Source organism: Pongo abelii, chromosome 5 (assembly GCF_028885655.2).
Source record: "Pongo abelii isolate AG06213 chromosome 5, NHGRI_mPonAbe1-v2.0_pri, whole genome shotgun sequence".
Taxonomy (NCBI): Eukaryota; Metazoa; Chordata; class Mammalia; order Primates; family Hominidae; genus Pongo; species Pongo abelii.
The window spans coordinates 77,352,971-77,379,661 of record NC_071990.2 but is presented as its reverse complement, the minus strand read 5'-3'; the positions used below and the strand labels follow the sequence as shown (position 1 = coordinate 77,379,661).

At 36.8% G+C, this 26,691-nt stretch overlaps 1 long non-coding RNA gene across 1 annotated transcript in view; it reads right to left on the bottom strand.

Annotated features, from left to right (window-relative positions):
• Positions 1-26,691, bottom strand: part of LOC129059976 (uncharacterized) — a 40,570-nt gene that overhangs the window by 9,328 nt on the left and 4,551 nt on the right. The gene's annotated exons all lie outside the window — the stretch shown is intronic.

The following is a 26,691-nucleotide window of genomic DNA, read 5'->3' as shown; positions in this document are numbered from 1 at the left end:
CAATAAATGCAGAAAAAGCATTTGACAAAATCCAGCCTCCCTTTGTAATTAAAACCCTCCGCAAAATCAGCATACAAGGGACATACCTCAATGTAATAAAAGCCATCTATGACAAACCTACAGCCAATATAATATTGAATGGGGAAAAGTTGAAAGCATTTACTCTGAGACAAGAATGCCCACTCTTACTACTTCTATTCAACATAGTACTGGAAGTCCTAGCCAGAGCAGACAAGAGAAAGAAATAAAGAGCATCCAAATTGGTAAAGAGGAAGTCAGATTGTCACTGTTTGCTGATGATGTGATCGTATACCTGGAAAACCCTAAAGACTCCTCCAAAAAGCTCTTTGAATTGATAAATGAATTCAGCAGTGTTTCAGAATACAAAATGAATATACACAAATCAGTAACTCTCCTATACACCCACAATGACCAAGCTGAGAATCAAATCAAGAACTCAACTCCCTTTACAATACCTGCAAAAAAAATAAAATAAAATACTTAGGAATATATCTAACCAAGGAGGTGAAAGACCTCTACAAGGAAAACTACAAAACACTGCTGAAAAAAATCATAAATGACACAAACAAATGGAAACACATCCCATGCTCATGGATGGGTAGAATCAATATTGTGAAAATGACCATACTGCCAAAAGCAATCTACAAATTCAATGCAATTCTCATAAAAATACCACTATCATTCTTCACAGAACTAGAAAAAAAATCCTAAAATTCATACAGAACAAAAAAAGAGCCCACAGAGCCAAAGCAAGATTAAGTGAAAAGAACAAATCGGGAGGCATCACATTATCTGATTTCAAACTATACCATAAGGCTATAGTCACCAAAACAGCATGGTACTGGTATAAAAACAGGCACACAGACCAGTGGAACAAAATAGAGATCCCAGAAATAAACCTAAATATTTACAGCCGACTGGTCTTTGACAAAGCAAACAAGAACAAAGTGGGGAAAGGACACCCTATTCAACAAATGGTGCTGGTATAATTGGCAAGCCACATGTGGGAGAATGAAACTACATCCTCATCTCTCACTGTATACAAAACTCAGGATGGATCAGTGACTTAAATCTAACAACTGAAACTATCAAAAATTCTAGAAGATAACATCAGAAAAACCCTTCTAGACATTGGGCTTAGGCAAGGATTTTATGACCAAGAACCCAAAAGCAAATACAATAAAAACAAAGATAAATAGGTGGGACTTAATTAAACTAAAGAGCTTTTGCATGGCAAAAGGAACAGTAAGCAGAGTAAACAGTAAACCAACAGAGTGAAAGAAAATCTTCAAAATGTATACATCTGACAAAGGATTAATATTCAGAATCTACAATGAACTCACACAAATCAGCAAGAAAAAAATCACATTAAAGGGTGGGCTAGGGACATGAATAGACGATTCTCGAAAGAGGATATACAAATGGCCAACAAACATATGAAAGGTGCTCAGCATCAATGATGATCAGGAAAGTGCAAATCAAAACCAAAACGCAATACCACCTTACTCCCGCAAAAATAGCCAGAATAAAAAAAATTAAAAAATAATAGATGCTGGCATGGATGTGATGAAAGGGGAACACTTCTACACTGCTGGTGGGAATGTAAACTGGTGCAGCCACTATAGAAAACGGTATGGAGGATCCTTAAGGGACTAAAAGTAGAATTACCATTTGATCCAGCAATCCCACTGCTGGGTATCCACCCAGAGGAAAAGAAGTCATTATATAAAAAAGACACTTACACATGTATGTTTATAGCAGCACAATTCACAATTGCAAAAATGTGGAACCAACCCAAATGCCCATCAATCAACGAGTGGTTAAAGAAACTGTGAGATATATAGATAGATAGATAGATAGATAGATAGATAGATAGATAGATAGATGGAATACTACTCAGCCATAACAAGAATGAATTAAAGGCATTCGCAGCAACCTGGATGGGATTGGAGACTTATTCTAAGTGAAGTAACTCAGGAATTGAAAACCAAACGTTGTATGTTCTCACTCATAAGTGGGAGCTAAGCTATGAGGATGCAAAGTCATAAAGCAACATAATGGACTTTGGGGACTCAAGGGGAAAGTGTGGGAAGAGGATGAAGGTTAAAAGACTACAAATTGGATTCAGTTTATACTGCTCGGGTGACGGGTGCACCAAAATCTCACAAATCGTCACTAAAGAAGTTATTCATGTAACTAAATGCCACCTGTTTCCCAAAAAATCTATGGAAATAAAAAATAAATAATAATAATACTTTCCTTTGGACATATACCTAGAAGTGGGATTGTTGGATCCACATGGTAGTATGGTATTTCTGATCTTTGAGGAACTTCCATAGTGTTTTTCATGGTGACTTCGCCAGTTTACATTCCCACCAACAGCTTACAAGTGTTCCCTTTCCTCTAAAAGTTTACCAATACTTTATCTTTTATCTTTTTGATAGTAGGCATTCTGATAGGTGTGAGGTGATATCTGAATGGTTTTGATTTGCATTTCCCTGATTATTAGTGATATTGAACACCTTTTCTACATAACCATTGACCATTTTCATGTCTTCTTATAAGAAATATATGTTTAGGTCTTTAGCCCATTTTTGGATTTTTTTCTTTGCTAATGAGTTATCTGCAGTTTTATATATTTTAGATGTTAACCTCTTATCAGATACATCATCTGCAAATATTTTCTCCCATTCTATAGATTGCCTTTTCAATCTGTTGATTGTTTCCTTTGTTATTGTTAGGCTTTTAATATTCATCTCTATTAATGTTTTCTGAATACACACACAAGGTTTTAAGATCAGAGGCAGATTTCTTTTTACACTCACAAAAAGATCAACAAGTGAAGTAACACTGCAGCATTGTTCCCTACACCCAGCATGCCTTCAGAGTACCATGTGAGTGCCAGATGGAATAAATGCCCTATACAAGTTGTGGGTCACTCTATAAGTGACATACAACAAAATGTGGATTTCTTTTGTTTATAAAAAGCAATGACATCACTCTCCCTCCTCGCCTTCTGAGTACCCTTGGAGATCAGATGGAAGGATCCTTACCCTAACCCTTTGGTATGAAAGTAAACCTCTGAGGAAAAAGATGGGCCTAGTGTCTCCAGTTTGACAACTCAGAGATGTCTACAGGGCCCCGAGCCTCTTACTGCAAGAGTTAGGTCAATCTCTTTGGAATGTTTTCATTATCTGATCAGTCATAAATTGCCTTCTAAGCTTGCTCTCAGGCCAGGAAACACATTTTTGTAAAATTTATTCAGAAAGCCCTAACTGCAGAAACATATTCTCCAGAATCTTACAACTTTATAACAAATGGGTGAAGATAATATCACTTGAACTCACAGATCAATCTTACAACACACAAAAAAACCAGACAACCAGACTGTATATTCATTATGATATGATATGTTAATAATAGGAAGCTCACAGTGTTGCCTTTGAAGTGATTTTGTCAAATAATCAACTTAATCTAATCGAGCCTGTAGACCCAACTATCAGTTTAAAAGAAGTATAGAAAAGAACATGTTAAATGATGCCACAGGAATGCAATCAGCCAAAGCCAGAATCTGGGAAATTCTACAAAATAAAGGACTTATTTTCTACAACAATGAAGTTGCAAGAAGACTGGGGGGAGCAGAAATTCAGAAATTAGAAGAGACTTAAAAGCCCTACCAACAAATTAAGGTATACAGATTTGGTTTTGATCTTGATTCAAACATATCAACTGGGGGAAAAAATGGCTACGTATAGACAATAGGGAAAATTGAATATTGGCTGGATATTAGATGACAGTAATAAATTACTGTTAATTTCTTTTAATTATACTCTAAGTTCTACAGTACATGTGCACAACGTGCAGGTTTGTTACATATGTATACATGTGCCATGTTGGTGTGCTGCACCCATTAACTCGTCATTTACATTAGGTACATCTCCTAATGCTATCCCTCCCCCATCCCCCGACCCCAGGACAGGCCCCGGTGTGTGGTGTTCCCCTTCCTGTGTCCAGGTGTTCTCATTGTTCAATTCCCAACTATGAGTGAGAACATGCGGTGTTTGGTTTTTTGTCCTTGCAATAGTTTGCTGAGAATGATGGTTGCCAGCTTCATCCATGTCCCTACAAAGGACATGAACTCATCATTTTTTATGGCTGCATAGAATTCCATGGTGTATATGTGCCACATTTTCTTAATCCAGTCTATCATTGATGGACATTTGGGTTGGTTCCAAGTCTTTGCTATTGTGAATAGTGCCGCAATAAACATATGTGTGCATGTGTCTTTATACCAGCATGATTTATAATCCTTTGAGTATATACCCAGTAATGGGATGGTTGGGTCAAATGGTATTTCTAGTTCCAGATTCTTGAGGAATCGCCACACTGTCTTCCACAATGGTTGAACTAGTTTACAGTCCCACCAACAGTGTAAAATCATTCCTATTTCTCCACATCCTCTCCAGCACCAGTTGTTTCCTGACTTTTTAATGATCGCCATTCTAACTGGTGTGAGATGGTATCACATTGTGGTTTTGATTTGCATTTCTCTGATGGCCAGTAATGATGAGCATTTTTTCATGTGTCTTTTGGCTGCATAAATGTCTTCTTTTGAGAAATGTCTGCTCATATCCTTTGCCCACATTTTGATGGGGTTGTTTGTATTTTTCTTGTAAGTTTGTTTCAGTTCTTTGTAGATTCTGATGTTAGCCTTTTGTCAGATGAGTAGATTGCAAAAATTTTCTCCCATTCTGTAGGTTGCCTGTTCACTCTGATGGTAGTTTCTTTTGCTGTGCAGAAGCTCTTTAGTTTAATTAGATCCCATTTGTCAATTTTAGCTTTTGTTGTCATTGCTTTTGGTGTTTTAGATATGAAGTCCTTGCCCTTGCCTATGTCCTGAATGGTATTGCCTAGGTTTTCTTCTAGGGTTTTTATGGTTTTAGGTCTAATATTTAAGTCTTTTAATCCATCTTGAATTAATTTTTGTATAAGGTGTAAGGAAGGGATCCAGTTTCAGCTTTTTACATGTGACTAGCCAGTTTTCCCAGCACCATTTATTAAATAGGGAATCCTTTCCCCATTGCTTGTTTTTCTCAGGTTTGTCAAAGATCAGATGGTTGTAGATGTGTGGTATTATTTCTGAGGGCTCTGTTCTGTTCCATTGGTCTATATTTCTGCTTTGGTACCAGTACCATGCTGTTTTGGTTACTGTAGCCTTGTAGCATAGTTTGAAGTCAGGTAGCGTGATGCCTCCAGCTTTGTTCTTTTGGCTTAGGATTGTCTTGGCAATGCGGGCTCTTTTTTGGTTCCGTATGAACTTTAAAGTAGTTTTTCCAATTCTGTGAAGAAAGTCATTGGTAGTTTGATGGGGATGGCATTGAATCTATAAATTACCCTGGACGCCATGGCCATTTTCACAATATTGATTCTTCCTATCCGTGAGCATGGAATGTTCTTCCATTTGTTTGTGTCCTCTTTTATTTTGTTGAGCAGTGGTTTGTAGCTCTCCTTGAAGAGGTCCTTCACATCCCTTGTAAGTTGGCTTCCTAGGTATTTTCTTCTCTTTGAAGCAATTGTGAATGGGAGTTCACTCATGATTTGGCTCTCTGTCTGTTATTGATGTATAAGAATGCTTGTGATTTTTGCACGTTGATTTTGTATCCTGAGACTTTACTGAAGTTGCTTATCAGCTTAAGGGGATTTTGGGCTGAGACGATGGGGTTTTGTAAATATACAATCATGTCATCTGCAAACAGGGACAATTTGGCTTCCTCTTTTCCTAATTGAATACCCTTTATTTCTTTCTCCTGCCTGATTGCCCTTGCCAGAACTTCCAACACTATGTTGAATAGGAGTGGTGAGAGAGGGCATCTCTGTCTTGTGCCAGGTTTCAAAGGGAATGCTTCCAGTTTTTGCCCATTCAGTATGATATAGTCTGTGGGTCTGTCATAAATAGCTGTTATTATTTTGAGATACATCCCATCAATACCTAATTTATTGAGAGTTTTTAGCATGAAAGTTGTTGAATTTTGTCAAAGGCCTTTTCTGCATCTATTGAGATAATCACGTGGTTTTTGTCTTTGGTTCTGTTTATATGATGGATTATGTTTATTGATTTGCATATGTTGAACCAGCCTTGTATCCCAGGGATGAAGCCCACTTGATCATGGTGGATAAGCTTTTTGATGTGCTGCTGGATTCAGTTTGCCAGTATTTTATTGAGGATTTTTGCATCTCTGTTCATCAGGGATATTGGTCTAAAATTCTCTTTTTTTGTTGTGTCTCTGCCAGGCTTTGGTATCAGGATGATGCTGGCCTCATAAAATGAGTTAGGGAGGATTTCCTCTTTTTCTATTGATTGGAATAGTTTCAGAAGGAATGGTACCAGCTCCTCCTTGTACCTCTGGTAGAATTTGGCTGTGAATCCGTCTGGTCCTGGACTTTTTTTGGTTGGTAGGCTATTAATTATTGCCTCAATTTCAGAGCCTGTTATTGGTCTATTCATGGATTCAACTTCTTACTGGTTTAGTCTTGGAAGGGTGTATGTGGACTACTGGGTACATAATGAAATGAAGGCAGAAATAAAGATGTCCTTTGAAACCAATGAAAACAAAGACAAAACATACCAGAATCTCTGGGACACATTTAAAGCAGTGTTTAGAGGGAAATTTATAGCACTAAATGCCCACAAGAGAAAGCAGGAAAGATCTAAAATTGACACCCTAACACCACAATTAAAAGAACTAGAGAAGCAAGAGCAAACACATTCAAAAGCTAGCACAAGGCAAGAAATAACTAAGATCCGAGCAGAACTGAAGGAGATAGAGACACAAAAAGCCCTTCAAAAAATCAATGAATCCAGGAGCTGGTTTTTTGAAAAGATCAACAAAATTGATAGACCGCTAGCAAGACTAATAAAGAAGAAAAGACAGAAGAATCAAATAGGCGCAATGAAAAATGATAAAGGGGATATCACCACCGATCCCACAGAAATACAAACTACTATCAGAGAATACTATAAACACCTCTACGCAAATAAACTAGAAAATCTAGAAGAAATTGATAAATTACTGTTAATTTTTAAAGATATGATAATGGTATTATGGTTCTGTTTTAAAAATACAGTTATTGTCTCTATTTGGAAATATTTAGAGATGGAAATTATATGATAATTGGGATTTGCTTTAAAATAATAGGTGGAGATCCAGAGGAAATGAGGGAGTATAGAAGGAACAAAATTGGCCATATTTTGACAATTGTTGAAGCTGGGTCATGTGTAACTTAGGGTTCATTATTCTATTCCCTCTACTTTTACATGTTTGCAAATTTCCATAATAAAAAGTTTTGTGTTTTAAAAAATAATAATAAAATAAAAATAATTTGATTCCTAGTTGTTATCTTTAAATTTTGAAATTTTGAATATTTATTTGTAAATATGTTTAGTTTACAGTTATATTTTATAAGCTCCCTTCTAAAGATTTGGTGCAAGAATTGTATCTGCCTGAGAAATTGCCTTAAAAAGAATTGGGAAGTTTTCTTCCTAGCCAAAGTTCTAGCTTTACTATCACAAAGCATATCTCATAAAATTCTGGATCAGAAAAATTATTTCAACCCTTTATTTACAAAATAGTCTTGAAACTTTACGTTCAAAGTTTAAGATAAAAAATTAAGGTTGGTTTTGGATACTGGGAAGAGTGCCATAGATTATTCTGTTTGGAAGGCAGCATGACGAAATGATGAAATCTCTTACCCTGGAATTAAATAGCTCCATCTTTGGATTCTAAGTATACTATTTACTAACTATATAATTTCTTTGAGTCACAGGTAAAATAAACTAATAATGATTAAATAAGATACTATGTTTAAAATAGCAGCAGAATAGTTCAATAAATAGCAACTTTACTTACATTTGCAGTAAAACTTTTGAAATCTCTAAAATCATGCTATGCTATTTTTGCAAAAGCAAAAAAAGTAAAAATGTAGAAAAATATAACACAAAAATAAAATCTACCAATAATTAAATAAGGACTTTTTCTCAACTAAGTGCTAAAAACAGCTAGAAAATAACTTGAGCATCAAAAATGAAAATGTAGACTTCTTGGCATGTGACAATGTCTCCATAGATACTTTTGAAGATGAAGACTCCTGTTGAAGATTTCTGGGTTGAAAATCATTAACAGAGCATTTTCTGAGCTCAGAGCAGAGACTAGTACATTTAGCAATCTATTAGAGCTGTGCTTATCATACTTCATCTTGTATCAGAATCACCTGGAGGGCTCATTAAAGCCTAGCGGTTCTAATTCAGCAAGTCTTGGTTAAGGGTAGATAATTTGCATTTCTAACAACGTTCTAGGACATATGGACATTGCTGGTCCAATGACCACACTTAGAGAATTACTGCTATTGATAAATTGGTGCTTCCATCAGTCAAGCCATTCCCTGAGACAACTAGTTGCAGTAGTCAAGGCTTATCATAAATTACATCTCTCTTGGTCATCACACTTCCATGAGATTCTCAGACAGATAGTAGTTACTATCTCGGTTTTTCACATGAGAAAGTCAGGTGATCCATCTCAAAATGCACACTTAATATCACTGTTAGAACATTGACCTGGATCAAGAGAATCATCCTGGGCACCTGAAGCCCTTTAAGACTAAAAACTCCACAGTGTACTAAGCCACCATTTTTAATAGTGAAAATTTATTAACACAAATCTCTGAGTTTTATATGTAAGTCAAGGAGATGGAAAAAATGGAAATTTTGAAAAATTGTATTGTAAGCACACTGAAAGCAGGGACAAAATTTATTTCTAGGAAGCACTTAGTTGCATGCCTGGCTTAAATTAGAAATTTAATATTTTTAAAAATAAATAGGATAGGCACTTACTTGTTCTAGATTATTGAAGTCTCCTTTATTTTTGTGCTATCTCCAGTTCTATAATGTGATACTTCAATGCGAGACATATTTGGAATGCCAGAGAAACAAATGTAATTCTAGTATCTCCCTTAGGGGAAACCAACAACAAATTAGGAAAAATGCATTTTAATATCTCAAAACCTATTGTACTATGTGAGTCATTTTACTATATATTTTAGGGACAGTACAGTATACTATACTGTCCTTATTTAATTATTGGTAGATTTTATTTTCGTGTTATATTTTTCTATATTTTTACTTTTTTTGCTTTTGCTAAAATAGCATAGCATGATTTTAGAGATTTCAAAAATTTTACTGCAAATGTAAGTAAAGATGCTATTTATTGTACTATTCTGCTATATAGCACTGTGTACTATACTGTCCCTAAAATGACTATAGAAAAGTCATTTTACTATACTTGTAATTTTACAAGTAATTAAGTTCATTTAAACCAAAGCTCTCTGTCCTCAAAAGCAGCTTTCCTAGGGGAAAATTATTGCAATTCTATTAGATGTTTTGGTATTAATTATTGACATTATTATGGTAATATACACTTAAATTTCTGGTATGTATACTTATCTACCCAGAAATTTATTCCAAAAAACATTTTAAAAAGCCACCTGACAGGTTTGTGTCACTGAATTTGGGTAGAACCAGACACTCAAGAGGCTCAGGTGGGAGGATCACTTGAGTGGATCCCCATCACTTAAAAAAAATCAATTAATTAATTAAATTAAAAGTCACTTGACCTTTATGTTGGTTTTCCCTCTAATCAACGTGTGCCAAACCCATGCAAAAAGAAAAAAAGCCAGTTATTCTAAACTACATTGATAATGCACTGAAAAAACAATCTCAAAGTTTCTAATAATTGATGAATCAGAACATGTTTCATCCTAAAATATAGAGTTCATCATAAAATATTTCTCAGAACATAGTGATCTTTTAAAAGATGCATTATTATTTTAAACTCCTGCTGTCATAAAATGAAACATTACTCAAGCTTGTTAGCAAAAAACATTAATCTGTAAACAAGCAGCCATTCCAAACAATTATTAATACAAGCATAAACCTATTATCTACAGGGCTACCATTTTGCATGAGCAGAAAACACAGAGAAAATACAGTAACTAAAATGCATCAACTGAATAAAGGAGTCATGAAGTAAGTCTGTATCTTTCCAGAACAATGGTCAAGATACTGTTCATAACTCAGTCTTCTAATTTACAATACCTTGGATTCATTGAGTGTGGAGCAGGCTATAAACAAAAATATAGCCAAGTAATTAAGGTCATTCACAACCAAAGCTCTCTGTCCATGAAAGCTCCTTTCCGAGGGGAAAGTTACTGCAATTCTATTAAATGTTTTAGTATTAAGCATTACTATTTTTATGCTAATATATACTGTACATTTTCTGAAAGATAAGAAAGCATGTAGTATTTCTGAAATTTATTTGGCCAGTGCATTAGTTCCCTATTGCTGCTATAACAAATTACTTTAGACTTAGTGGCTTGAAGCAATAGATTTGTTCTTTTACAGTTCCAAAGTCTGAAAAGGGTCGCCTTATGTACAAAACACTATTTGGCAAGATCGTAAAGAAGGTTCCATGAAAAAGAGGACTCTTTTCATGTCAGGGCCACATTCCCTCTGGAGGTTCTAGGGAAGAATCTAGAAGCCTTTTCTATCTTCCACAGGCTTTCTGCATTTCTTGAGTCATGACTTCATCCTCCATCTTCAAGCCAGCAGGATCTTCCAATCTCTTTCCTGTCCCTCTACTTCCATTGTTATACCTCTTACCCAGATCCTTTTGTTTCTCTCTTATAAGGACCCTAGTAAATTGCACTGGGCCCACAAAAATATTCTGCAATAATCTTACCCATCTTTTAATCACATGTGAAAAGTCCCTATAGTCATGTAAGAACATATTCACAGATTCTGGGAGATAAAGAGGTGGCCGTTTTAGGGAGGCCAACCACAGCCATGGAGTTCTCTTTTTCATGGAACCTTCTTTACAGTCTTGCCAAATAGTGTTTTGTACATGAGATGTGATATACAAAATGACATCACTTTGGTTCACAGCTCTAAAATGAAGTCAGAAAGCCACGTGAAAAAAGAACTACTTGCACAACTTGTGTATTAGTCCATTTCCATGCTACTGATAAAGACATACCCAAGACTGGGCAATTTATGAAAGAAAGAGGTTTAATTGGACTCACAGTGCCGTGTGGCTGGGGAAGTCTCACAATCATGGCAGAAGGCAAGGAGGAGCAAGTAACATCTTACATGGATGGTGGCAGGCAAAAAAACAAAAGAGCTTGAGCAGAGAAACTCCCATTTTTAAACCATCACATCTCATGAGACCCATTCACTATCATGAGAACAGCATGGGAAAGACCAATCCTCATGATACAATCATCTCCCACCAGATCCCTCCCACAACACATGGGAATTACGGGAGCTGCAAAATGAGATTTTGATGGGACACAGAGCCAAATCATATCAACCTGCAACCAAAAAAAAAAAAACCTGAGAAAAATAGGAACTTGCCTTGAACCTTTCAAACTTAGCCAAACGGCAGTGACCACAATATCCTGGAAAACAGCTGAATTTCACCAGTGCTACAACTCCTGAACAGTGACAACCAGTGAACTGTGGACTCATGTACTAAGACAGCCACCTCCATTAACAATAATTCTTTCAAAATAACTTATGTAAACATCCTCAGCATTCTTTCATAAATCCCTACACCCTCCCCTCTGTTTGGAACTCAATTTGACCTTTGGCCAAATCTGTGTCTCCCAAATTGCAATTCCTAAAATCCCAATAAATGTCTTGTCTTACTGCTTTGCAGTCTGGTGTTTCACCTCTTTTGTGCTGACATGTAGAATAAAGTTTGGAAGACGTGTGTTTTTGTAAGAATATGAAAAAGATGGGGCGGTTCCAAGATGGCCAAATAGGAAGAGCTCCAGTCGACAGCTCCCAGCGTGAGCGATGCAGAAAATGGGTGATTTCTGCATTTCCAACTGAGGTACCGGATTCATCTCACTGGGGCTTTTCGGACAGAGGGGGCACGACAGTGGGTACAGCCCACCGAGCGTGAGCTGAAGCAGGGCGAGGCATTGCCTCAGCCGGGAAGCACAAGGGGTCAAGGAATTTCCTTTCCTAGCCAAGGGAAGTTGTGACAGATGGCACCTGGAAAATCAGGTCACTGCCACCCTAATACTGCGCTTTTCCAATGGTCTTAGCAAATGGCACACCAGGAGATTATATCCCGTGCCTGGCTCAGAGGGTCTCACACCCACGGAGCCTCGCTCATTGCTAGCACAGGAGTCTGAGATCGAACTGCAAGGCAGCAGCGAGGCTGGGGGAGGGTGCCTGCCGTTGCTGAGACTTGAGTAGGTAAACAAAGCGGTCTGGAGGTTTCGAATTGGGTGGAGAACACCGCAGCTCAAGGAGGCCTGCCTGCCTCTGTAGACTCCACCTCTGGGGGCAGGGCATAGCCAAACAAAAGGTGGCAGAAATCTCTGCAGACTTAAATGTCCCTGTCAGACAGCTTTGAAGAGAGTAGTGGTTCTCCCAGCATGGAGTCTGAGATCTGAGAATGAACAGACTGCCTCCTCAAGTGGGTCCCTGAACCCCGAGTAGCCTAACTGGGAGGCACCCCCCAGTAGAGGCAGATGGACACCTCACATGGCTGGGTACCCCTCTGAGATGAAGCTTCCAGAGGAACAATCAGGCAGCAACATTTGCTGTTCAGCAATATTCGCTGTTCTGCAGCCTCCGCTGCTGATACCCAGGCAAACAGGTTCTGGAGTGGACCTCCAGCAAACTCCAACAGACCTGCAGCTGAGGGTATTGACTGTTAGAAGGAAAACTAACAAACAGAAATGACAACCACATCAAAACCCCATCTGTACGTCACCATCATCAAAGACCAAAAGTAGATAAAACCACAAAGATGGGGAAAAAACAGAGCAGAAAAACTGAAAATTCTAAAAATCAGAGCTCCTCTCCCCCTCCAAAGGAACGCAACTCCTTGCCAGCAACAGAACAAAGCTGGATGGAGAATGACTTTGGTGAGTTGAGAGAAGAAGGCTTCAGAAGATCAAACTTCTCCGAGCTAAAGGAGGAAGTTCGAACCCATCGAAAAGAAGCTAAAAACCTTGAAAAAAGATTAGACGAATGGCTAACTAGAATAACCAGTGTAGAGAAGTCCTTAAATGACCTGATGGAGCTGAAAACCATGGCACGAGAACTATGTGACACATACACAAGCTTCAGTAGTGGATTCGATCAACTGGAAGAAAGGGTATCAGTGATTGAAGATCAAATGAATGAAAAGAAGCGAGAAGAGAAGTTTAGAGAAAAAAGAGTAAAAAGAAATGAACAAAGCTTCCAAGAAATGTGGGACTATGTGAAAAGACCAAATCTATGTCTGATTGATGTACCTGAAAGTGACAGGGAGAATGGAACCAAGTTGGAAAACACTCTGCAGGATATTATCCAGGAGAACTTCCCCAATCTAGCAAGGCAGGCCAACATTCGGATTCAGGAAATACAGAGAACGCCACAAAGATACTCCTCGAGAAGAGCAACTCCAAGACACATAATTGTCAGATTCACCAAAGTTGAAATGAAGGAAAAAATGTTAAGGGCAGCCAGAGAGAAAGGTCAGGTTGCCCACAAAGGGAAGCCCATCAGACTAACAGCTGATCTCTCGGCAGAAACCCTACAAGCCAGAAGACAGTGGGGACCAATGTTCAACATTCTTAAAGAAAAGAATTTTCAACCCAGAATTTCATATCCAGCCAAACTAAGCTTCATAAATGAAGGAGAAATAAAATCCTTTACAGATAAGTAAATGCTGAGAGATTTTGTCACCACCAGGCCTGCCCTAAAAGAGCTCCTGAAGGAAGCACTAAACAAGGAAAGGAACAACCAGTACCAGCCACTGCAAAAACTTGCCAAATTGTAAAGACCATTGATGCTAGGAAGAAACTGCATCAACTAACGAGCAAAATAACCAGCTAACATCATAATGACAGGATCAAATTCACACATATCAATATTAACCGTAAATGTAAATGGGCTAAATGCTCCAATTAAAAGACACAGACTGGCAAATTGGATAAAGAGTCAAGACCCATCAGTGTGCTATATTCAGGAGACCCATCTCACGTGCAGAGACACACATAGGTTCAAAATAAAGGGATGGAGGAAGATCTATGAAGCAAATGGAAAACCAAAAATGGCAGGGGTTGCAATCCTAGTCTCTAATAAAACAGACTTTAAACCAACAAAGATCAGAAGAGACAAAGAAGGCCATCGCATAATGGTAAAGGGATCAATTCAACAAGAAGAGCTAACTATCCTAAATATATATGCAGCCAATACAGGAGCACCCAGATTCATAAAGCAAGTCCTTAGAGAGCTACAAAGAGACTTAGATTCCCACACAATAATAATTGGAGACTTTAACACCCCACTGTCAACATTAGACAGATCAATGAGACAGAAAAGATATCTAGGAATTGAACTCAGCTCTGCACTAAGAGGACCTAATAGGTTAGCGGCACTATTCACAATAGCAAAGACTTGGAACCAACCCAAATGTCCATCAATGATAGACTGGATTAAGAAAATGTGGCACATATACACCATAGAATACTATGCAGCCATAAAACAGGATGATTTCATGTCCTTTGTACCCTAGAACCTTAAGTATAATTAAAAAAAAAAAAAGAAAAGAAAATGAGTCCAGACTGTCGAAGCATAAATAAGAAGATGAAGAATGAACTGTACTGTAAGAAACAATTTACTGTGGATAAGTCGTAATTGTAGGAGCCCTGTGGCTTGTGATTTGAAGCCACTGTGTCAACACAAATGGTCAAATGAAGTAAGGAAAAGTACTAGGACCTTGTTCTAACATGCTTCCAGAATCCTTAAATGCTATGTTGAATGCTTCTTAAAATGATGATGTAATAATGCAAAAGTGTAATAAATTTATAAAAGACAAATATGAATACTATGATCTGTTGGATTAGGGGAATTCATGTCATGATGTATGGCAATGAGAGGTAATTAGAAGGTTGGATTTGGAAACTTACAAGGTTATATGATGTTGACATCAGTTGCAGATCTTATGTTGTGCTAGGTGAAGACCAAAAAGTAGGAGGAGGATGAAGTGGAGGAAGAAAAGGAGAAGGAGGAGGAGGGAAAAAGAGAAGGAGGAGAAATCTTCATTTGATGTAAAGACAGGACAGTATAGTGGTTACCAGTTGATGCTTTAAGGCCAGATTGCCATGTCATAATCATTGCTTCGGCACCTTAACTGCCCCTTGCCTCTTTGACCAGTCTTCTTATCTGTAAAATGAGTACAATAATCATATCTGTCATAGTATTTGTGAATATTAAATGGTTAATTTGGGCGCATTATATAGCATGGACTGAAAACATATTACCTATTATTATTACAGATGTTCTTGTTTCCGAGGACAAAAGTGAGGGGCGACATGGGCAGGAAAAGATGACCCAGAGCCAAATATGTGAGCATGTCTTCTGACTACATCCTCTCTGACAATAAGTGAATAAATGTCTAGCTATACACCTTCTAGAACAGTGAATTCAAAGAAAGAATAATGTAATTTATAATAAGATAATCCTATTTGATGACATGAGATGACTATTCATCCTACATTCATTAATAGAATATAAAGAATGCCTTATAGAAAGAAACTCCCTTGTCACATGGTTTGCAAACACTAATGCATTTTGGGATTAGCTTGGAATACTAAAAAATACCCATTTCCAGGCATTCTGATTTACTTTTTCTGGGGTGCCAACCTTGGCATTGGTTTTATAAATCCCCTTTGATAAATCTAAAGTGCAGTAAAGTTTGGGAACTACTGCCTTTGCTCGCTAAAAGATTGTTGACTAATGAGGAAGCAACATCAACTTTGCCAGAGAACAATGGGCTTTAGGTTTGCACTTTAAAGTTCATACTAATGTTTCGTCATTTGAGTTGCTATAAATATAATATATTGAATCATATTACATTACTGGATATTTGAATGCTTTGACCTATAAAAATGACAATTTCATATGCAATAATTTTGAGTAAGATTTAGGTAGAGTAGCTCTTGTCCAGAGTAAACTAAACGTCCATTAATGGATAAAGAAAATGTTATGCATACATAAAAGGGAATATTATTCAGCTATACAAAGGTAATCCTATCATATGCTACATGTGTGAACCTTAAGGACATTACATTAAGTCAAATAAGCCAGTCACAGAAAGACAAATACTGCATGATTCCATTTACATGAGGTATCTAAAGTAGTCAAACTCATAGAAACAGAAAGTAAAATGGTGGTTGCCAGGGACTTGGGAGAAGCAGAAATGGGGTACTGTTCAATGCATATAGATATAGAGATCCAGTCATACAAGATGAAAAGTTCTAGATATCTAGTGTATAACATTGTGGCTTATACTTAACAATACTGTACACTTAAAACTTTTTCAATAAGGTATCTTTGGTTTATGTGGTTTTTACCACAATAAAAAATGTGCCTCTTAGTAAGAGACTGCTTTGCTAGCAAATACAGTACTTCTGCCACTTCTTTCATCCAGAATGTCTTCATTTTAAACTCCATTTGCAGAAATCTTATCTAACTTTGGAGTTCCAAGTTCCAGTGCTACATTCTCCATCAGTGCCTTATGTTAGAGAATGTGATGAGCTTTGCCTGTGGAGACGGGATCCCAGGGAAATGACAATAACAAAAGAAAGAAGAAAGAACATGAGCTTCCTCCAGACGTCATCAAAGGGTTAAGTAAAAAAAATCTGTTTGGAAAACCAATAAGTAAGAAAGGGTGGGGAGAAGAACTCTTGAAGAATGGGGGAAGTTAGTGGGAATAATGACATCACATTCCACAAATTTTATGATAACAGTGAAATGCAAGAACAGGTATAGCAGGAGTAAGAAGTGGGAAGCAGAGCCTCAGGCAACACTGAAAAGCTTGAGCATCCAACTGATGGCATTGAGATCAGCTGAAAATAGAGTGTTACGTGTACATGTTGGGACAGTGTGGTAAAAGCACAATATTGCTGCAAGTAATTAGATGCTGGAATTAGATTACACTTACTGCTATTATATTTATATCCAATTCAAATTGAGTACAATCAAGTGAACTAGCATAAGCGATTGACATAAGCCATTTTCGTGGCTTCTTTCTTGGCATGAAAGAAGGAAGGAAACAAGCAGATGGTGAACTAACATCATGTGGCACCACTCTCTATTTCTGGCTGATTCCTGGTGGACCCTGTATAACAAAGAACAGTGTGAGGTTTCACAGCACACTCAGAAGAGGTATATCTCACTTGAAAACAAAAGGGAGAATCTAAAGTAGTACTCCCGTCACCACAAGACTTTACCCCTCTTCCCCATAATCCAAAGCTTCCCTTTTCCTGAGTCAGGAACAGTAGGCATGACTCCACTCCTCATGCCCTCCATGTTCCGGGACTCAGAGAGACAACACACCAAATTTTCATTAACGACCTCAGCGCAGGTAGTCCCCACTTACTTAAGCACTTTTGTACTTCTTTTTTGATAGTCATTGCCAAAGTTTTGATGAGCTTTGATTAAGGTATCCTGGGGCCTCAGCACAATCAACAATAAAAAGAGAAGGAAGAAGACCCAGGACCAGGACAGGTAAAGGAAAACCAACCCAGCAGCAGGGCTGTCCCTGAGGGACAGTAGCTACATTAACACATGGTAATAAAGTAAGTGACATCTGTGTAGACTTAGACCCATTGACAACAGCTGTTTTGGGAAATTCCAAGTGTGGTCAAAACAAGACAGAATGAGGGGATATACTTGATGTTACAATGGTAGTTTAATGTTTCCAGGCCATTAGTATATGAAGAGCAGATATCTGGCCAGCAATTTGCAGTGTGTAAAGAGCCATACTCACTGGGGAAAAAAGGTGTGCTAGAGATAGAATTAGTGTTAAAATGGTGTAGGTGGGCCAGGCATGGTTTATCATGCCTGTAATTCCAGCACTTTGGGAGGCCAAGGCTGGAAGATCACCTGAATTCAGGAGTTTGAGACCAGTCTGGGCAACATAGCAAAACCCTGTCTCTACAAAAAATACAAAAACTAGCCAGGTGTGGCGCTGTGCTCCTGTGGTCCCAGCTCCTCTGGAGGCTGAAGCAGGAGAATCCCTTGAGCCTGGGAGGTGGAGATTGCAGTAAGCTGAGATGGTGCCACTGCACTCCAGCCTGAGTGACAGCATGAGACCCTATCTCAAAAAATGAAATAAACAAGTAAACAAACAAATAAATAAGACAAGAAGGTGTAGGTGTTCACCAACACTCAGTGGGAAATAGCAGTACTAGACAGAGAAATGAAAACAGAATCTAACTGAGGATACTGACACTTTGGTCTGAGCCTGTGTTTGCCTGTGTAAGCCTGTTTAAGGCAAGAGGATGTCAGCAACTAAAATCTTTTAGACTACTAGAAAATTAAATCAGTAGCTAGAGGTAAAAATACTAAGAGCATAGTCAGCTTTGTGTAACAACTAACATATGTGCTTAACATATTCCTTGTACCAGAGGGTAAACACTTTGCAGGCATGAATAATGCTTAATTTATGTAGAATCCCAAGAGAAATGTATGTTTATTATAAATTTGGAAGATAAAAAGCATAGAAAATTGTGGAAGTTCCTCTATGATAATATCAAGGGCTCCTTGATGAATTTATATTGAGTTCCATTCTATAGATACACTTGTTATTTAATTATAATTGGTACACCATTGCCATCTGTCACTTCATGGCTATGCAAAGAACCCTCTCCAGAAAGTGAAAAGTCAGTGGTAATAAATAGCAGCTTGCGTCCACTGTAATGATATAACATAGTTTCTAGGCTTTAATCCACTTCCACCATAATACTTTGAATAGAAAAGGAATAAAACATTAGGAAAAAAAAAGTATCATGATGCATAATGCCAAACAAAGGAATGATAATAAAAAATGTATTGAGCTTTTTTAGAGAATTGTTACTCCAATTTGGCTGGTGGTTAAATGATTTGTCAAATGCCACACTGCTGCCCATGTTATTTTGCTGGTGCAGCTCCTTGCTGTCTCAACTTCTTCCTGCCAGCATTACTGTGAAAATTCTGCCCATACTTTAGTCATGGTTCAAATGACATCCTTTACATAAAGCTTTCTCTGATCCCAGATCTATGAGTGCCATCTCAGTACTTTTTTTGATGTTCCTTATCCATATGTCAACGTGTCAGTGTCTCCTGGTCTTGGTGTTTGAGCCTCTTCTCTTCCAATTCTTACCTTCATTTCTAAGTGATCTCATCTAGTCTCAAAAGTTTCTATGTCATCTATAATTGGTTAGCTCCATTTTGTCCAACACTGACCTCTCCTCTGATATAGTCAACTCTCTATATTACATCTACACTTGGATATTAACAGAAATCTCAAATTTAACATGAGCAAAACAGAACTTTCACTATTTTTCTCCCAAGTGACGTTCTCTCATTCTTCTTTTTGAAAAGACAGGAAAATCAGGCATTATTTTTGATTCTTCTATTTCCATCACACCACATATCCAATATACTCTGAGCAAGTGTCATCAGCTCTGTCTTACAAATGCAGTTGTGAATTGGATGGAACATTTCTCATCTTTCAACCATCACCTGAGCCTAAGCAACTATTTTCTGTAGGCTAGATCTCAGCAAGAGCCTTCTCACAGATAATCTGGATTCCACTTCCTTTTGAAATTTTTCCATAGAGCACCTGGAATAATTCTTTCAAAATTAAACTATGTGAGTTTATAGATATGTTCACTTCCTTGATTGTAGTAAACATTTCACTATCTATGTATATCTAAAAAATCCTGTTGTATACCTTAAATATATACAATATTTTAAAAAGCCATCCAACCCCAAGTCCCTCATAGCAGCCTATAAGGTGACATATGCTTTATTTTTGGGCCTGCCTTCCAAATTTGACTTCTAACACCCACCCTCCAATCCATTTATCTCCCTGTGGATGTGCCTTCTTCATTTCCTTTGGGTATCCAGGCTCACTGTCCCTTTGGCCCTTTCAACTGTTGCTCTTTTTCCTGGAATGCTCTTCCTTAATATCCTCCTGTGGCTGGCTATCTCATTTCATTAGGTCTCTGTCACACAGTCCTATCTTCTGAGAGCACTTTCTTTACAGCACTTCCCAGAAGACCTTCCTGACTATATTGTTACTTTTTGTTCCTTTATTCTAGTTTATTTGCCTCCATATGATTTATGTCCATCTTCCAAAATACTATATATGAATTTATTTATTAATCTGTGTATTATTTTTAACTCTTTTTAAATATTAGCTCCATTGGGGTAAGATATTTGCCTTGCTTGCTGTTACATCCTCAACATCCAGAGTAGTGATAGTCACCCTAACCCTAACCCTGTGACAGGCACAGGGTAGGCATTCAATAAATATTTGTTAAATAGATAAACTGAATGTAATAAAATTTTCCTTGAAATCTATTCATAGTATTTTTTATTTTTTAGAGGTACTTAAGCATACATTTAATCTCTCTGGAATGCTATAAGCTTCTTGGGGGCAAAAAAGTGTCCAACTATATATTCTGTTCATCTAGACTACATCTTTGTATTTAGCAATACAGAAAAAAATACATTTTTACTAAATTAATTAAAGATGAATGAAAGTTGTGCTTGGAAGTTTCACATTTTAGGTGAAGAAGATTAAGAGCTGAGAAGTAATCAGTGTTGAGAAATTTGTATAGGTTCTAGGAGAAATACATAGCTACCTGATACCTCAATTAATAAATGCCATCTTCTTAAAAATATAGAGAATAACTGAAATACTTAAGTAATTACTGCTATGGCAAACCTGTGATATAAAAAGAATTGGAGATGAGGAAAAAATAAATACAAGAGATCAATTTAGAAACTATTACAATAGGCTTGATGAAAAGACATGGAACTCAAACTAGGGGCAAAGCCAATGAGATTAGAGACAGAGAGAGTTGTAACAGGACCTTCAGAGGTTTAGTTAATAATACTTAATGAATTTGGTCACAAATTAGAGAGGAAGGTCATGGAAACAACAGGAATCAAAGTAACTTCACAGTTTTGTACCTAAATAACAGAGAGGACAGTAAGGCAAATAAAAATTTAAAAGTAAAGAGGAAGCAACAATTTAAAAGGAAAAATTAATTCAGTTCAGGCATTTTGGATCAGAAAAAAAAAGAGATAAATGCATAAATACAAGAATGGGAAGAAATGCAGAGATGACTATTGTGCCAAGGACTAAAATTCCATTTCTAAAATGATTATCCAGGTTTAAAAATTGAGAGAGATGATGGGTAGATGTTGACCCCCGAGTTCTAAGAGGTAGAAGTGAAAAACAGAGTGTTCTGAAATAAAGGAAACACTTTATGACTACCATATTGTACCTTACATAAAGAGCCAAAGCTAACTGGTTTAGAAACTGAAGAATCTATCACAATGCAGTTTTCTCGTGTTGGACTTCAGTTTAATTGAATATTGTGCTGATTTTCTGCTGTTATAAAAGAAACTATGACCTAGGTAATATTAAATTCTGAAAATCTTGTCTTTAAAAAGGAAAAACACTGATCCATGTTATACAAGAAAGTATAAAGAAAATCAAATTAATTTTAGAGTCATTAAAATGAAATTCAGAATACTTGAATTGCCAAGTTTATGTTATAAAGTGAAAATACATCTAAAATCAAACAATGTTGACATTCCCTTAAAATGTGTATTTATATAAATAATTTGAAGATGCACCCAAAAGACATGCTTTTTCTTTCTGAGGATGATAAATCGTTTAAATCAATGTTATAGATAATTCATTTGGAATACAGTGCATCAAGCTCCCTCTGTCTCTTTAGGGCTTTAATAAGAACCTTGCGATGCAGAGCTATAAATTTTTTGTTTTATGGAGCCTCCATCTTATGGCTGACTCCTCTAAAATATGATTCTCCAACTGAAGTTAATGTAACAATAAGCATGCATCTTTAATTTTATTTTTGTTAAATCTCATGGGTTTTAATTTGGCAGGTAATGAATCAATCTTGTACATGTTTTATTATGCATATAAAAAGTTTTGGATAATCGTTGATGTATCTTTAAGTATTCTATTCTCATCTCATCAATTGCTTCCACTTTCGTTTAGAAAATTTGCTCAATACTTGTCGTTTCTAGTACATTCTGGACAAAACTGCAGAATAGACAAAATTTTCTTTTCTAACTTTTTGCACATTTTAGTGTCCATTTCACTCCAGGAACACTATGTCCTTCAGTTGCATATTACATGACTGTGTCTTCACTGTCTGAAGAACTTTAAGTGTGCTTGCTGCATCCACAAACTGTGGACAAATTTACATTATATGCTCTCAAGTGCCTGTACTTTCACCAGAAATTTCTCTAGTCTACACTCTCTTTTGCCTCTGCCAATAGTCTCCTTCCATCGCCCAAGACTTGCCTTCAAATTTGAAGAGTAATGGCCCCTATTAGTACATTTTTATTTTGGCGGACCCCCTTGTCTGAGATTGAGATTTTAAAATGTACTTCTTGTGGTTAGTAAATATTATGAGCAAAGACCATTCTGACAATTTGCAATTGCACAAAGCTATGTGTGCCATCATAGCTAATACACCTTACTTACTGTGAGGTTCCAATAATCCCAAAATAATCCCTTATTATAATTTAAAAATACTGAGCACTGTGGAATTATATGTTAAATTGCTAGGATTTTCATGGTAACCCTCTCAATCAAGCTATACTAAGTCCCTCTGTCATTGCACCTGAAAGATACCTTTGGACATCAAGAAGATAGCATTAGTTAAAAGAATCAACAAAAATAGATAATTCAGAAGAGGCTAGCAAAATGTTACCTTCATAACTCTGCTCTCTCACTTCATAAAGCTAAAAGTGGAAGCTAGGCAGGTCATTAATTTTTGTACAGATTATAGTACACGTAAACATGTGCTACATAGCAACATAGTGTCACCTCCTCCTTTTTTCCCCTTGGTAGATAAATTTGGGAAATTTACAAGTCTTTACACATTTGTTTGTGTGTGATTTGTGAACAAAAAGTACTCACAAAAATTACCAAATCTATTATTTTTCAGATTCATCATTCAGAAACTAATTATAGACTTAAAATAAATATTCAAAGTTTCTTAAGAAACATATGGTTTCTTGATACGTTTTGAGAAACTGGAACAGGAGTTATAATGAAAGACATCTTTCAACCTTGCCACCTCTTATTCCCATGAACACAATAATAAGTGGCATAAGTTTACACAGTCAGGTAAAAATGTCTCCATGAAACCATCCTTATGACCTAAATACAGCCTCACCGCATTAACTAATCAGGGAACATGCTGATAACAGAAACAACAAAACAGTTTTCCTTACACCTGGCAAATCAACACTGACCAACTTGTTCCTAGGTATATCTACTGCCCCCAGAAGCCAAATTATAACTAGATCATCCATGTCTGAATCATAAAAACCCTCAATATACAGTACTAGGAACTTCTAGTCACTTTGGGGAGCTTGATGGAAATACCATCTCAAAAATATTTTTAATTAGTTCCCATATTGATGGTAAGTTCAGGAATCAAGGTAAAAAATTCTCGGAAACAGAATCGCCAGAGTATGACTTGACGAAAAGGTTTTAGAACTTTCTTCACAACATACACAAAATAAATAAATAAATATGTTACAATATGATCTCCAGGTAAAAGAAAAAACACTTTTTAAAATTTAATAATAGCTCTGGGTCCTGAAATTAAGCACAGCAGGAAATGAGAGTTATGGATTTCAAAAGACATTGCACACTCTTTTTAAAGCTACAGTTGGCATATTTCTGTGTAAACTCTTAACACTTTTGTGTAACTGCAAACACAGCATGAAGGTAACATGGAGTCTCTATGAAATTACAGCACGCAGACAATGCTAAGAAAAAAAAAACCTGTGTGTTCTTGGAATTTAATCTTATTTCATTTGATTAAGAATTCTAATATAAAAATCAGTGTAAGGTCTCTGATTAATTAAGTAATAAAAATTTCTGTGTTATGGATCTAGTGATCCAGTGATGGTGCTACATAAATGATGTACTCCATTAGCAAATATTTTATTAATCATTTCATAAGTGGTAGGCGATATCCAAAGTGCAAAGGATATAGCATTAATAAAACAATTAAGATGCATGTCTTTATGGAGCTTAACATTCTAATTTAGGAGAATAGACAATAAGTTACATAAGATGTGTCTTTTCCAGAAAACAGAGATTACTGTGGAGAGAAATAAAACATAGGAGAGGGGAAGAAATATTGAGGAGAGTAGTAGGTTTATAGTTTTTACTATCATTTCCACGGTTGGCTTCACTGGAAAGGCAAACTGAACAAAGATTGAAACCATGCAGATATTTGTGAAACAGGGAAAGGAAGTAGGCAGCAGAAAGCCTTGAGGCTTGAGGTATGACTAGGAAGAGCAAGGAGCCAGTGAGAACTTATGGGGGTGGGTAAAAATGTGTGGAGAATAAGAGATGAGAGCCTTGTGAGCCATTTAGTAGATATTGGCTTTTACTCTGAGTGAAATGTTAAGGAAAGATGTGGTTTCATCGATGATTTCAAGAAATACTTTCCTTGCTTGGCTAAGAATAGACAGAAAGCAAGGGCAGAGACAAAAATCACTTAGGAGGATACTGGGGCAAGATAATATGGTGGCTTGTACCAGGATTTCAGCAACGTAGGTGGTAATAAGTAGTCATATTCTGGGTATATTTAGAATGTAGAGGCAAAAATGACTTGCCGACAGAATGGTTGTGGGATGTGAGAGGAAGAAATAAAGGAGGACTCTAAGCTTTTTTTTTTTTCTTTTTACCTGGGTAACCTGGGCATCCACTATTTAAATGGATAAAACTGCCATTTAAAGGGAAAAAAGTGCACTGAGGCAGAGTTAGGTTCAGGAGTAGAGGGGAGAGCAAGTGTTTGGATTGGGATGTACTATGCTTGTCATAACTGTTACACAGCTATTTGTTGGCGTTGAGTGAGGAGACCTTCAGGTGTGAAAGATAAACTTGGGTGTCACCAGAATGAAGACAGTTTTTTAAAACCAGGACACTGGATGCAATCACCAAGGTGTGAATGTACAGGGCAAATAGAAGGGCTCCTAGTACCGAGCCCTGGGGCACATCAACATTCAGAGGTTGAAGAAAAGGGACAAGCAAGGAAACTGAAAAGGTGATTAATGAGGTAAGAGAGAAAGTGTAAGCGTGAATTGAGTCTTGGAAGCCAGGTGAAGAAAATATTTCAAGGAGGAAATACAGAACAATTCTCTCTAAAAATGTTGATGTGTCAGTTAGAGGGTCATTGGATTTAACACTAAATCATTGGTGACCTCTGTAAGAACGGTTTCAGCAGCGTTGTGAGAGAGTGAGTTGGTTCAGGAGAAAATAGACAGGAGGAAGAGTTAGAAAAAATTCAGAGAAGTTTTGCTTTAGAGGGGTCCCAGTAATGAGAGGGTTACTAGACATAAATGATGTGGAATCAAGAAAAAGCTTTGCTTTAAGATGGGAGAAATTACAGCACATTCGTATGCTGACAGAAATGATCCTGTTGAAAGCATTCTCAAAAGGTAATCTAATAAGAATTATCTGACATGTTCTAATAAATTATATACTTCTTCTATAGAAGCCTGAGCCGCTAAACTGCAATTGCTAATGAAGAAGAAAAACTTTTAACACATTTACAACAACAAATTGAGAACATAAATGGCTCATGCTATATCTCATAATTTTTCAGTGTGTCTACTCAAATATTCATCATTGTTGACCATCATTTTTGCCAAAAAAATTCTCACAATTTCAATTGTCACCATCAACAGCTTGATTGAAAAAGATTCTTTGGAAAAATTTTTCCCAAATAATTGATATATTTATAAAGACCTATGTGATAGGTGTTCTGATCAGGGGCCTTCTCTAAGATTAAAATTTCTAAAAAAAGGAGCTGTGATCTTTTCAGAGATAGGTGTTACTAAAGAAATGCAGGTAGAGAGGCAGGGATCACCTTGGGCAATTGATTCTCAATTATGGGTGAAGAATAGAATTACATGAGAAGCTTTTTAAAATGCCGATGCCCTAGATTCATCCTCAGAAATTCTGAGGTTTAGTTGGTTTTAGATAGGGCCTAAGCATCTGAATTTTTAACAGTTCTTCAGTGGATTGTCATGAACAGTACTTAAATTCTTGGCACAGATCTTTAATAGTCATCAACTGTCAGCCTCTAAATTCTGAGGGTTTAGTGGCAGGGAATAAAGAAACACTGGGATGACCTTCAAGTCCTCTCAAGAGGCAGTAGTGTGATAGGGTTTCTGGCTCAAGAATAACATTTATCTTAGTAAAAGACTTATGCATATACCTTAACCAAGCTCGTGTTTATCTAAATTATCTAACAACTCTGTTCCTCATCTCTCCCAAGTTTTTATAAATCTAATTTAAAGATTTGATTCAAGGGCTAACTCATGGACTTAGACTATTAAAGAATATCTGTCTAGACTATGGTTAGAAAGTAATTTCTACTCATATTACCTCATTAAGCAAAACCCAGAACACAGACATAAGGCATCCTTGGGGTGCTATGATTGTGTGTATAAATGGCATGCTTCAATTTCCTGTTTCTTTTCCTATATTACTG